Below are 14,163 nucleotides of genomic sequence, written 5' to 3'. Positions count from 1 at the left end.
TTATTTGTGGCAACTCAAATACACCCTCTGCCATAACACCTACTTCCCTTAGGTCTTATCATTCCATCAATAAAGCTACGGGGTTGAAAGTTTTGTCCTGGAACGTGGCGGGCCTATCACGTTTGTTAGAACTCCCTGATTGGGGGGAATTTATAGATGGCAACGATATCTGCCTCTTCCAGGAGACTTGGGCATTGAAGCCCTATCATCATGTAGGGTTTGCTACCTTTTGGGAATCTGCAGTAAGGCCAAATGGGGGAAGGCCCTCTGGAGGGATGACTATTTGGGTACGGACTTATCTGGGATGTGCACCTAAGAGAATTAACACCGAGTCACCGGATATTATGTTTTTAGTTATGTCCACATTGGAAAACCAGGTGTTGACCCTTATAAACATATATTCTCGTCCTGTGAGCTATGGTCAGGAGTCCATCACCTTGAGTAGTTTGGATACTCTTCTGAGTACGACTATCAACACCGACTCTCTTATAATCGGTGGGGACTTCAATTGCCATTACGAACCTTTGAACGGGTTAATTTTCCCTGTATCCCAGGAAGAGGACCAAGTGTGGGCTATACCGCCTTCCAATACCTACCCCACGAAGGCTTGGACGCCATTGGTCCTTCAACTTACCCAATTATCACTTACTTTTTCACTAAGGGCATGCAATGGCAGGTTTCCTGCAGATAATCCAGGCAACCCAACATTCGAAAGAAATGGCCAAACCTCCATTATTGATTATATTATGCTTAGCATGGGACTCTGGCCAAGGATCCTGGACTTCCAAGTCATTAAACGCAGTGAAAGTGACCATAACCCCATTGTTGTTACCTTGGAGGGGTTTATAAATCACCACCCTCCCCCCACTGATCCATCTAGTGTAGTTCCTTTGATTGCAACCGATGGCTCGCGAAGAGTCAAATGGGAGAAGATCGCCCTATCTGACAGGAAAGTCGGTGCAATGTACTCTGAAATTTATCCTCTCTTGGAGAAAGTAATGGGAGCACCAACTTCACTAGAGGCTCATTCTGACCTTGAGCTGATTGGAGCGATACACATAGAATTATGCGCCACCCTTGAGACTCACTTTAGCCAGGCTATCAAGAGGAACGTACAATCCACAAGGGAGAATCCTACTTGGTTTAATAAATCGTGTAGGGAAGCAAAGTTATTGCTTCTAATAACTCTTAAAAATGGCACTAAGACAAAAATAAAGGAAGCAAGGGCTTGTTTTAAGAAAACTATCAGCGATGCAAAAAAAGAGTGGGAAATTAGCATATGGGAGGAAATCTCCCATGCACTAAAGAATAGGGATCAAAAATCATTCTGGAACTTGGTTAAAACCGGGAAGTCTGGTTCGACTCGAGCGTTCCAACCAAATCTAGGGCCAGAAATATGGCGTATATACTTCCAAGAACTCTACGCCTCCAAGACCTCACAATTGGTCACACACCTTCACCATCCTAGTCCTTGCCTACTCTCAAACCAAGCCCTGACCCCGATGTGCACCCTCAGTGAGGTTAGAGTTGCCCTTAGTAAAATTCTACCTAACAAAGCCCCAGGTTTAGATAGAATTCCAGGCGATCTTTTTAAAAGTGAACCTGATATATGGGCCCCATATTTATTTGGTCTCTTTAATGCAATCTTAGCAGGAATGCCGCTACCGTCTACCTGGGCCGGAGCCGAGATCATTCCGATACACAAAAAGGGATCCCCACTTGACCCGGCTAATTATAGGCCTATTAGCCTAATAGATGTTGCCCAGAAGATCTTTGCCCGCATCCTCTTAGCGAGACTACAAACCTGGATGGAGGAATCTAAAATCCTGACCCCTCTGCAGGCGGGATTTAGAGCCAGAATGTCAACTGTGGACCAATTGTTCAGACTGCAAATGATCCACTGGAAAAGCATAATCCTAGAAGGGGGCAGTCTTTACCTCACGTTTGTTGATCTAAAATCTGCCTTCGACATGATGGACCGCAGCCAACTCTGGGAGTTGTTAAAGGGGATGGGTGTACCTCTCTACCTCTGTGACTTATTTGAACGTCTCCATAAAGACACTTTCGCTAGAGTCAGGTTTGGACTCCATGGAGAATTGACAGAACCATTTCAGGTAGAAAAGGGAGTTAGACAGGGCTGCGTTTTAGCCCCAACTCTCTTTGCCCTCTTCTTGAATGGACTAATTGAAGATATTCTGGCCCTAAATGATAGACACCCCCAAGTTGGCAGGCAGGAAAATTCCCGCACTTATGTTTGCGGATGATACTCTGCTTTTGTCTAGATCACCCATGGGTATGGTTAGAGTCCTGGATGGCTTCGCCTCCTTTTGTAGGAAAAGGAATCTAATCATCAACGTGAATAAGACTAAATACATGGTGTTCCATGCAGATACCACCAATCGTCCAATACCAAAACTGGACGGCCTGCAACTGGAACGGGTGAATACATTTGATTATCTGGGTTTGACCCTTAATAACAAAATGACCTGGGCCACCCAGATCCCAAAAGTAAATCTAAAACTTGTCCAGATATCAGGGGGGATTTTAAAGATGTTCAAAAATAGTCACCCAGGCCAGGGGGGTGGCAGCCTACGGTGCTGAATTATGGGGCCATAATCCATCTTTGATTTTAACCAAATCAGAAAATCGATTTTTTTAGACAATTGTTTGCATTACCTACGAGCACCCCTATTCAGCCGCTCAGAATGGACTTGGGTATTCAACCAATTGCGGACATGATCGCCTCCAGACCTGTAATGTACTGGCGACGACTATAGAGCACTCCCGAACTTGTTAACTTTCAGGAGGAACTGAAGTCCATTTTATTGCTACCCCGGGCAGGTGCTATCCCCTGGTTAGCTTATGTTAAGAAATCATTTAGGGAGATAGGGAGAGACGACCTTTGGCTTCTACCTGAGGCCACTTGCTCCTCTCTCCCAAAAAGAGTATTGGCAAAAATCTTGGAGGAATATAAGCTGACTCTGATCATTCGATCTGCTAATACTGCAAATCTGACCTCGGCTTTTCTCGAGGCCAAAATTGGGTATAGATTTGAGCCTGCAATAGATCTGATTCACCCGGTAATTGCCAAAAAACTATACCTACAATTTAGATACGGGTCCCTTCCCCTCTGTTCACGAACAAATAAATGGGCTGGCTCAATTACGCAATCATGTCCTGGGTGTGGTGCCACTGATGAAACTGAGGTTCATACCATAATCTTCTGTCCGGCATATAAAATCCCACATAGAAAATGGATAATCCAGCTTGCTAAGAATCTAGGGGTCTCGAACCATAGAGATCTCTTCAGGTTGTTGAAATACGATTCGTATATGTAATTGTGATTTCCAAATTTCTTTTTTCCATGTGGTTAATCAGAAGACAATTATTACCTCATTAAGGCAATTTTATCGGTATTATTTATTGCTCTTATTTTGTTTCTATTTTATGTATTACCGATTGATGATTGTATCTACACTCAGAATCATGTTTTTATCCTTGATTAATTTTTCTGTTGTTGTAATACTATTTTATGAACTTTTATGGCTTGTAATAAAGTTTTTGTTGACTGACTAACTGCTTCTGTCATTGCACCCAGATACATAATACAACACGCAACATCACACCTACAAGCCAGGACTGTTGGCTTTGTCAATGGGTGTTAGTTGCATAGGATAAATAAGCAATAACTATGGCTTCGTTGTATAAGATACTGAAAATGCTTCAGTTCTAAAATGATGGGAACTCTGAAGTGCCATTAGGAGTCTCTTTGAATTTACATCAAAGGCAGTGAAGGGTGGTACTGCTGCAGAGTTCACATTTATTTATCACCCTGATGAGGAGGGCAAGAACGGAGAGCCCAATAGAGAACGGCCTCAGCACCTGTTTTTTCGAACTGCCGGTGCTGAGCACGGGCCGGACCCGGCCCACTTAAAGTCCTGGGTAAGGGGAACACTTGTTGCACAACTGTCATGTTTTTCACCTTTGCCAGGTGGGAAACCTGGATTAGCAAGCAAAGCATTCTACCCAGTGCAGTGCGGTAACAGTATGTCCACAGACATTTTTGCAACTGATTTTCCAACCATTACTTTTATTGAAGCTCCCACGCAGCCTCGTCTAAGCTTGCGAGTTGCTGGTTATTGACAAACGATGTGTACGTGCTCTGTGCATTTCCGCAGCGTAGGAAGGCAGCAAGTCATGGGTGGCAGGAAAAGATGGAGCGCTGGTGACAAGCATAGCACCTATTGCTTCTGAGTCCTTGCCCTCCTGGCTACGGTGCCATCGCCCACCCACAAACTGCCCTGGCGTGCAGGGCACCACTCTTCCGGGCATTTTAGATTCCTTCTGTATTTTTCCAGTCTTGGGATCGTATGTCTTCAATATTCAGAGAATGATATTACCACTGTCCTATGTATGTTATGTTAGTGTTTTGCGGTATTTTTTCTAGCGCTTCATACTCCTGGCAAAGCCTAAAAGCGCTCTGACTTTCATCGGATTTTTTACAGTCTTACAAATCATGATTTTTAGCATTTATATAAACAATTAAATGCCTTTGTGTGCTGCACCAGTTAGGTGGGGGCCAATGAAAAGGCAGAGCACTACAAAAGCTACCAGCTTTCCCAGTGACCTTCAGTCCGTCCTGTTTTTTCAGCAAACAGAAATAATCATGCTGGAACCAACAGGCCTATAATACTATGGGAAAGTAAGACGTCATTCTGCGACCCGCTTTCTGGCAATGCTTCATTTGAGCTGGTGGTTGCAGGTGGGCCGCATTTGTAATCAGCACTTACTTTTCCTCATCAGGCATTGACCCAGAGCAATGGAAAGAACACAAAATTAAGAAAGAATGAAAAAAAAGAAACCGTGAAAAAGAAAGAAAGCTGGGGTAAAAAAGAACCTGCAAGAGAGAAATAGAGGGTCAAAAGAGTGCCTGGTGGAAGATGAAAGAGGCATGAGGTAAAATCATGACTTCCCAGCTCTTGTATTTAATTTACAGGAATAATGGTTATCTCAGAGCAAGTTAATAGCCTTCACTTCCTAGGCAATTGTACTGATATGTTATTAAATAAAAACAAAGGCCCTCATTACGATGTCGGTCGGGACACCATTTCCGTGAGGGAACTACATGACCATAGGTTGGCGGTTCCGAATTTCAGATTAGGATGTGACCACACAGTGCGGTCGGAAACATCCATTTTTAGGTCTCGGCTGCGAAGGCTGCGCTTGCGCAGTCTCGCTCCGAGATTTAATGACTTTGAGAAGAGGGGCTTGCACCCGCCCCTCTTCTCTCCTGTTCTCCATTGGCTGGCCTCTTAAATGCTGGTCAGCCACTGGAGAAGAGGTCCAGTCACTCCGTTGAAGCCCCGTCCTTTTCGGATCGGGGGGCATGTTTTTTGCGAGAAGTCTCAGGGAGGAGACAACAGCAAAACACGCCCCCAAATCCGAAAAGGACGTGGCGTTTCTCCGAGGCATTTTCTGCTGTGCCTCGGAGAAAGGCGGTGGTGTCCCGGCGTTGCTCCCTCACCTGATCTCCTTCGTCATCAACGATATCGTCATCTCAGATCTTCAGCTCCGCTGGAATCCCTTTCACAGAGGAGCACGTGTCTCCGGCTATGGCCTGGCTTGGTTGGTCTGTATAATCGGGGCCTTGTAAGCGTGGCGCTCTGATACTGCAGCATATCTTATCCATAGCGACCGTAGAATAGGCGAAACAGTGTTCAAAATGAGCCACTGGAACCTGCGTATTGTGCATTTCCATGTTCCTGCGCTGGATCGCAGAGCCCTCACGTCGAAGGGTGCGGTGCATCCCACCGCCAATAACATGTGGGTGTGCACAGAAACATGCATCGTAACGCCTGGAGCCACCCAGGCTGTGCTAGCAGTCCCCTCCCACAAACTGTAACCCGACAAAGTTATTCCCACGCAGCACTCTCTTTGTGGCCATTGGAACTGGTTGCAAATGTCATTGCCATTTTCCGATACTCAGCGGCCATTTCCATTTAAAAATACAAGGTAACAGCGGTTACCTTACATTTTCTTTCCTTTCTCCGACTGCATAATAAAAGGGGTGTGTAAGCACCAATCCCAGTGTTAAAATACCTAATAACATCAAGCAGAAATTCATCAGAAGACGTAATCTCGTATTCAAGCTATGTCTTTGAAGCGCCACGGAAATTCATCAGAAGACGTAATCTCGTATTCAAGCTATGTCTTTGAAGCGCCACGAGCGTCACATACAGAGTATAAAGGCATCGTTCAATAATTTAGGCTTTACAACCCATACTTTAACGGACCCCTCTTCCTGAAGGGTGTGGTGCATCCCACCGCCCGGAACATGTAGGTGTGCGCAGAAAGATGCATCGTAACATCTGAGGCGCAAGCTGTTCAAGCAATCCCCACCCCCAGATTATATCCAGACAAAGTTATCCCTGGCAGTGCTCTATTTATGTCCCTTGGATCCGGTTGTGAATGGCCCTGCCACTTTCCGGTGGTCAGCGGTCATCTCTGCTTCTCTGAACCTAAACCTCCCTAGGATGCCATTTCATTATTATTTGTTTATTAACCTATTTTAATCTAACTAATGTGGCTTTAATTGTTATTAATTATTATTTTAAACCCAAGCCAATTACTGTTCGGGTTGTTCGAAACTTCCCTCACATCTACATTCCTTCCGCGTGGTCTCAGTTTTGTGGCGGGCATATTATTCTAGATCACAGGTCTCAAACAGGTAATGCGCAGGCTGCTGGAAGCTCGTGAACTCCAGTGAACTGGCTCTCCAAAGTGGACCCCCGCCCGGCTCACATTCAGTGGGTTCATGTATGTTAAAGAAGGCAGCGCTGTTCATATCGGAGACCCTTGGAGTAGAAGCCAGCCGGACCAAGAGAAGGCCCTCATGCCAAGACACAACACTACATGGCCAGTACATGACCACATGTCTCCACAATGAGATTGAACATGTGAAGGCTTTGCTCTATCCGTCAGACCGAGACCTGGAGTCGGAGCAGGGTTGCCTCAGTGTGGGCCAGAATGGAAGAGGTGTTTGAATGAAAAGTGTTCATTTTCACGAATTGATATGCTGATAAAGACAAAACAGTTGAATTTCCAAATATATTTAAAGCTCATAGCTGAATAGTAACTCAAGCTGAACTGTATAGATGTACTGCTGTGGGAATGTCCCTAGTGCCAAAGGGCACGTGTCCGATATTGTACATTGATAAAATGTATTAGTGGCACCAGATGATTTAACTTTAGCTGAAGTAACTCTTTGTACAGAAACATTTGGAGACCCCTGCTCTGGATGGGAACAGACTAGTGAATCTGCACCTTCCATTCACTGGGGAAGATTGGGAACCCATGTGCCTCTTGTTGGTGGCACTGCTCACCTGGGCCAGAGAATGTGTCACATGTCAATTGAACACCTACTACATTAAACTTCTTTCACAAAAAGCCCACTGCATTTTTTTTGGGGGGGGGGGGGGGGGGAGTATAAATGGTACAATAACTATCAACCAATTCTAAGGCACTAACTGTTGGACTTTGCATGGTGTAGAACTGGGTTGCCTTACCAGGGGTCTTCAAACTGTGGGGCGCGACCCCCAGGGGGGCCGTGGAGTGGTGCAAAGGGGGTCGCGCCTTCCCAGTCACACTTCTGCCCAGGCCCAAGGGCTTCAGCCCCCCCCCCCCACACTTCCCCCGTCCTGTGTCTCAGCCCGGGCTGCTGCAATGAACCTTGAGCTGCTGGGGGCTCAGCTGGGCAGTGTCTGGATTCCTATCTCCGGCACCCCTGTGTTTTTTCACAGGTCTTTAAAGACCATTTGCATTTTAACATGCCTTTGTAAACTGGTTACAGAGGCTTAGGTTTTTTTGCTGGTTCCAGTACCCCCTGGGTCCCCACTGTGCCTATTCCTTACATTTGGATTTTACATTCACTGCCGCTAAAAATAAATTAAAGAAAACTTATTTCGAAAAATGGATTAAGAATTATTTAGGGTCTTCAGAGCAAAAGCAAAGCTGGCTCTATCAGGGAAAATATACAATGACTAATGCTTTACAGGTAATTCCATTTGTGTCTGCCACCCTGCAGGGTGGAGGGTGACGCCACACCACATTTGAAGCAGTCCCTGCTCGCTGGCCGCGTGTGCACGCTCACGTGACCGTTGTGCCCAAAACCTGACAGGCCCGGGTGAGTACGGGCACACTCCTCAGGCCTGGAGAAGTTCCGGTACTCAGAAGAACAAGCATTTACAATGCAATGGTCTCGGCATTGGTAAAGTTAGAGCTATTGGCATTGCTCATGACAATGCCGTTTCTTTACATGTTTTAAAAACAAAAACATAAACAAAAATAATGTCATGAGCAATGCCAATAGCTCTAACTTTACCAATGCCGAGACCATTGCATTGTAAATGCTTGTTCTATTGGAGCTTGTGCTTCAGGCAGAAAACTCCAGTAGCATAAGCTCTCCTAGAAAAATGAATGTTTACTAACAAACCTGCACTGTGTGGCAGGCCCCATAGGTGCCCCCCAGGGCAGTATGCTGAGGCCACAGAGGGATGCCGGCCCTGGGCCCCCAAAGACACTTTCTGACAGCAGTTCCATGTCGGAAAGGCCGACATAGAACTGCTGTCAGAAAGTGCAATCAGAATCCTGATGGCGGAAACGCTGTCCTTAAGGGATTATGAGGCCTTTCCAACTGCCCATTGGGCTCCTTGAGCCCGTCGGAACCGCGTCGGATTCCCCTTGACTGTAAAATATTGTCATTGTGTATATGGAATGTATATACACAGGCCTGTGCATCTAAATGTATGAGTACTTATTAAACAACTGGAGGTTTAAGAACTTTAAAAATATTTACTAACATATCATTGCGGGGTAAGAATGTGGCCTAATGGCTAGGGCTGTTGACCTCGGAACTACAGAACCGGGTTTGAATTTCGGCAGGGACGCTCAACATTATACGATTCTGGACAAATCACTTAATCTCCCCGTAAATGTGTCTGTCTGTAACGTAACTGGTGCTCGTGTAAAGCTCTCTGATACCTCTGGGTCTAGTTTGCGCTATATGAAACTCCACAAAAAAAATAAAAATGAATTACAATTGCTTGGGAAGTAAAGGCTGTTAACTTCCCCAGAGGGAATCATTATTCTTGTTAATTATGTACGTACCTGGGCACCTAAGGATGCTGGGTTGCCCCTTTTTAGGTCTCGCCTACGCAGAGCCCATGCGCTGCTTAGGAAAGAGACCTTCAGGAATCGGCACAGCTTTGCGGCCAAAAACGTGCACGCGTTGCATTGCTTCCAATGGCAACGCGTGCATGTCTGGCGATGCCCTTGCAGGAGCGAGCTTTGAAACCATATGTTTGCTCTCTCCCACAAGGGAAATCGGCGCAGGCTCCCTCCTCTCGCCCCTCCCCCTGCTGCCTCTTTTTAGCGTGAGGCACGCGCGCTTGTTCTCTACCTTGCTTCTCCCCATGCTTCTCTTACTACCTCTTCTTTCTATCGGTTTTATTTTTTATCTGACAAAAATAGTATTTATTTTTGTATTGTTTAAAATAAAAATTAAAGTGAAAATCCCAAAACACACCTTCAATAAGTTAACTTGGACGTTGCATTCGCTCGGCGCGTCGAATGGCAAGCAAGTGTGTTCTTGAATTGCTCGATTAAAATTTGACACCCTTTACATCTATGACATCTGACATTTTATTCAATCGCCCATTGCAGTCTGTGTCTGTCTAGCGTGTCCGCCTTTTATTTTCATGAACGTTGGTTGAAAATCAAACGTGCTGATAACGTGATGCTGCATTTCTATTGTATATCCGTAGTAAGCTGGAACGATTTTCTCCTGTATGGTGGATTGGTGAAAATTAATAATCGAAGTTATAACAGTTTTAAAGTTATGTATTTTGGAATTGCTTGCAATCAGTGTAGCATTCTGGCATACTCAAAGATGGTGCAAAAACAACGTCTGTTTTCATTAAATGTTTAAAGCGTTCATTTATATTCAAAGTTCATCTCATAAATGCAACCTTCTTCCCCTGCAACCCTTGTTTTGTATTCATAAATGCTGCCATTTCATGATGTCCGCAAGAGGATACAATGTAGTCCCTTCTCTATGTTGTAACTAAATAGTAGGCCTGGGCTAAAAATCCGTTCCGCTCGCGGAAATTGCGATAATTTGACATTTTCGCATTCCGCGGAGAGCGCAAAAATGTCAATTTCCTCAATCCGCATTTTACCAGAAATTTTTGCTTGCTCGCGCTGTAAAATAATACATTCTCACATGTGCGCGATCGCCTTACCTGAATCCCTGCGTTCGCCGACAAGTTTTCCCGATCCGGTCGCGTCGCGTTCTCCACGAGATGTTGGATTGTTGGTAGCCATTTGCGCTGTCTCGTGACAGTTCGCGCCCGCAGTAACATCATTCGTCGCGTGATCACGTCTTTCTTCTCGCGATCATGCACCGCGAGACAAGTGAAAACAAGATGGCCGCGCCCGCGAGCAACCGCATGGGTAAGTTGGCGAGCCGCGACCACGCAGAAAATACCGCGAACGGGCGGGAAAAAAACTTTCACATCTTCGCGATATTTCTGCGTGTTTGCGGAGACTTTTAAAATTTTCGCGATAATTTGCGAAAGTGAATTTCGCAAATTCCGCCCACCCCTACTAAGTAGAACATATGGTGGGCGGTCCTTTTAAGGGAAGAAACTACAAACCGGGACACGGATTGGCTACACTGCTGCATATAAACTAGTATAATGATACGGTCATGTTAACAGTAAGCCTGGGCAAGCACTACGCTACGCTCGCGTAGTTTGCGAAGTTTGCGCTACTTCGCACTACGCGACTTGCACGTAACACAGTGCGAACACGCGTTGCGTAGTGCAGCGGTAATTTTTTTGCTTGCTCGCGGTCCTCAATGTCAAGTTGGCGACCGCGAGCAAGCAAAATGACATCCCGGCGAGACTTTTTCCTCGTTCGCGATCCGCAACATCAAGTTGGCGATCGCGAGCGTGGAAAATAAACCTCCCGGTAAGATTCTCAACGCGAGGAGGTCAGGTTTCTCATTGCGAGTGGTCGCGTATGCTCGTGACCGCTCGCGATGAGAAACTACCAGTCCGCGTTGAGAAAGCTGCCGCACGAGTAAAAATCTACTCAAGCGGCAGAAAACTACAGCTCGCACTGTGCAAGATGCCGTTTTCAATGATTGCACAGTGCCGGTTGCTTGTCCGCACTGTGCAATCATTGAAAACAACATCTTGCACAGTGCGAACAGGGTACTACGCAGTTCGCGAAGTGCTACGCGTAGCTCGCGTAGTGCGAAGTGTACTTTGCGTAGCTTCGCGTAGTGCTACTTCGCGAACTACGCCCAGGGTTAGTTACCAGTACAACTTTTACTGTAGTGGACTCTCTTACATCGTAGATAACTCGTGATTCGCTTCGAGTGTGACCTAGTCAGATGTGGCCAGACACCACCGCCACAACATTCTCACCCTCACAATCATGAGAGAATTGCATGCTCAGGTGTTCCTCCATTCAGATGTACCTACGATCTTTCTGGTTCTTGCAAGTGATGTGTGGGTTGTCACGCTTGTGCGTGACGTGTGCCATCCCATTTTTGTTACGACAGGGCACATTACCTCTCTGAGCTAGACATCTTCAGACAATGTTTGTGGGCCGTACAATTCTAATTTTTGCGATTAAAAACGCCTAAAGCTTTTCCATTCGATCAGTATGCTGCTGGTGCGTCCATGGGAAATGCAGGGCTGTCGGCATGAATTGGTGTAACACAATGAAGTGGCAGCAGGCGGTGTGAAGCAGGCCGCACGGGTAAATACAGCACGTGCTTCTAAGAGACTTTTGCACGCACAGCTGCTTTTCCGAATAACGTTTCCAGCACACTATGCTTAATTACAGAGTAAAAGGCAAAAAATACTTATTTATTCTTCCACACGCGAGGGTTAAGAACACGCCTCATTTAATATCAGACGAGGATCTAAAACTAACAGACTGGCTTTTCCAGGAAAGTCCCTGGAAAACAGGCTGCCTATTTATTCATTTAGAAGTGGCATGAGGGATGTCAGTTCACAAAAATGCTAGAAGTAGTCAAAGTTAGATCGTGTACAGTTTTACCCCGATTACATCATAGTTAACCCCTTTCCTTCCCTCATCTCCTCAACAGCCTCCTTTGATGCATGGCTAAACACTTACACAGGGTAATATGCAGCATGGCTAAACACTTATAAGGTCCCAAAAGCGAGACCTATTGGCTATGCCAATGCTTGTTTTGCTTACAAGCCTTTGTATTTGGCATCCCTGACATTTGATAGTACAGGCCACGGGCTTCATGGGATTCTGAGCAAAACATTGGGCCCAGCACTTATTCTATTTCAAATTAAGCACTGTTTTCCGGAGAAATCTACCTTCAGATCTCCCTTTTTAAACATGAACTAGTTGACCGGGTGCTCTGTAATAGACTATGGAGTATTTTTGGAAGGGCAAGGATGTTTCTAGAGTTAGACCGCTTGTAGCATCCAACAACATAAAAAACTTGTCTAACATAAGGTCTCAAATATAGAGAAACAACTATGTATGCTAATACCTGGGGGTTCAGGTCTCCGTCAGTGCATGTAATCTTATTTTACAGAAATAATATTTTAGAACTTGTGCTTAGAACTTTTATTAAAAATTAAAAAAATGTTTAACTGATTATAGGAGAAACATATTTTTGGATTATATACACATTCGATGAATTTGTGTAATATCAGAGGAATAGATTTAATGTAAAGAAAATGGAAATCGAATGTGACGGAACAGGAAAAAATACCTGTATAACTTGTAAGAACTTTTACTACAGTTTTTTCTTTTACTGCCAGAGGTATGATCCATCAGCAAATAAATGAGAATTAGAAGATAATTGCAAAAATGCAACACTGAATGGTGCATTTTTAACAGACTGTGGCATCATTCGCCTCTTCCCAGGATTCTAATAATGCCATTTTCATTCAGATGTCTTCATGGAAAGTAGGATTTTCAAACAGATTGCAAGGTGTTTATGGAACACCTTGAGAAACATGTTTATTTAACATCTTACACATAATAAGTCCAACAATAACCTAGAACTCTATAGAAATGCAACATAACTTTTAATTAACGAAATTGACACACTTAGACAAAGCATGGGTGCTGTAGGCATGTGATTGTAGTTGTGTCCTGCCTTACGTTGTGTGTTCATATGTTTTGTTAGCATTGATAGCTTTAACATTTTATATGGAGCTAGTATAAGCCCCATCTTCATTGGTCAATGTAATTTTCTGTATTAGAATACCCAAGTGTTTAGGATTAATTATAATTCAGTTGGAGAGATTTTCTGGGCCTTGTACAGCAATACTTGTGTTGTCTATGATACTTCAATAAACTACTTCATTGGCCATCTACAAGCTGTTCCTGCATGTTTATTACACGTAATATTTGGCGACGAGGATGGGATTGATACTTTAATAAACAACTTCATTGGTCTTCTGCAAATTGTTCTTGCATGTTTGTTGCACTAAAAGGTTTTACAAGCAAGCATATGTATTAATAGTCCAACATTTCATAAAAATGTATTTTTAGGGGTAAAACTGACAGGTGGAGGACCACACCAAGACCAATCATATCCATTAACACAAACATTACACTTGATAAACCATAAAGCTATTCCTGAAAAAATGACCCAACACTCACAGCCATTCTTGCGTAAGTGAAAATAAACCATTCACTGGCTATATTTATTACATATCATAAACGCGACAAAACAAAAAAGAACAACTTGTATATTATTTTATAATATGTACAGCATTCTGTACCATAGTTTGGACAAAACTAATACATGATAATCTCCTACCACAAACTCACATTTCTCAAAGATGTCAGAGATATGGTTGGCCATCCCTCAGGTCCCTTTACGTGTCAGCCAATTCAGTTGACTTGGGCCTGGGAAAAACCCCTCATGGGTCCCTCTGTAAGTTGTTCTTTACTAGGTAGATCTACTTGCTCCCTCAAGACAGAGGGAACTTAAGCCAGAATAAAAGCTGGTCCCCCAAAACAACCATGCCAGAGCCAACCTAATAGAGTTTTACTATAGATAACTTCAAATAAATGTACCTTGGTGCTATATATATCTTC

General features: G+C 44.4%; 1 protein-coding gene and 1 non-coding gene across 3 annotated transcripts in view; both read left to right on the top strand.

Moving 5' to 3' along the window:
- Positions 1-14,163, top strand: part of LOC146809589 (galactoside alpha-(1,2)-fucosyltransferase 2-like) — a 372,181-nt gene that overhangs the window by 70,176 nt on the left and 287,842 nt on the right. The gene's annotated exons all lie outside the window — the stretch shown is intronic.
- LOC146809590 (small nucleolar RNA U13) lies at positions 11,548-11,646 on the top strand. Its single transcript, XR_014967107.1, has one exon. It is a non-coding gene; the product is annotated as a small nucleolar RNA U13 (small nucleolar RNA).

Source organism: Triturus cristatus, chromosome 7, assembly GCF_964204655.1.
Source record: "Triturus cristatus chromosome 7, aTriCri1.1, whole genome shotgun sequence".
Taxonomy (NCBI): Eukaryota; Metazoa; Chordata; class Amphibia; order Caudata; family Salamandridae; genus Triturus; species Triturus cristatus.
This window is presented reverse-complemented; position numbering and strand designations above follow the sequence as displayed.